This window comes from Hevea brasiliensis, chromosome 12 (genome assembly GCF_030052815.1).
Source record: "Hevea brasiliensis isolate MT/VB/25A 57/8 chromosome 12, ASM3005281v1, whole genome shotgun sequence".
NCBI classification, from domain to species: domain Eukaryota; kingdom Viridiplantae; phylum Streptophyta; class Magnoliopsida; order Malpighiales; family Euphorbiaceae; genus Hevea; species Hevea brasiliensis.
In genome coordinates this window covers 39,347,668-39,348,071 of record NC_079504.1, presented here as the reverse complement: position 1 = coordinate 39,348,071, position 404 = coordinate 39,347,668, and positions in this window count along the sequence as shown.

Sequence of the window (404 nt, the reverse complement as noted above, 5' to 3'; positions counted from 1 at the left end):
TGAAAGAGTATTTTAGAGAAACCAGTGAGAAGATTGAATCATGAAGCACTATTGGCCAGTTTTGGCACGCTTCATTCCGCTTGAATTGAAAGGAGAGACACTACCACATGGTCTATTGCTCTCTTCCCTATAGTTTGAATTCAACATTGCTAATTCTCTCAGTTGATGCCTCTTATAGATATCCTGTGACTCATCCTGCAAATTGGAAGATGAAAAAAAAAGTGAATATCTGGGAAGGGCATCTAATTATACTTCAATGGAGGATAAGGACCATTTACTGATGGTGTTTACATACTATTATAATAAGCACATAAATCTAAAGTATACACACAATCGCACATACACAGAATAGACAGTATAAAGGAAAAAAGAAACAAAGACTCAAGATTTATGTAGTTTGATGG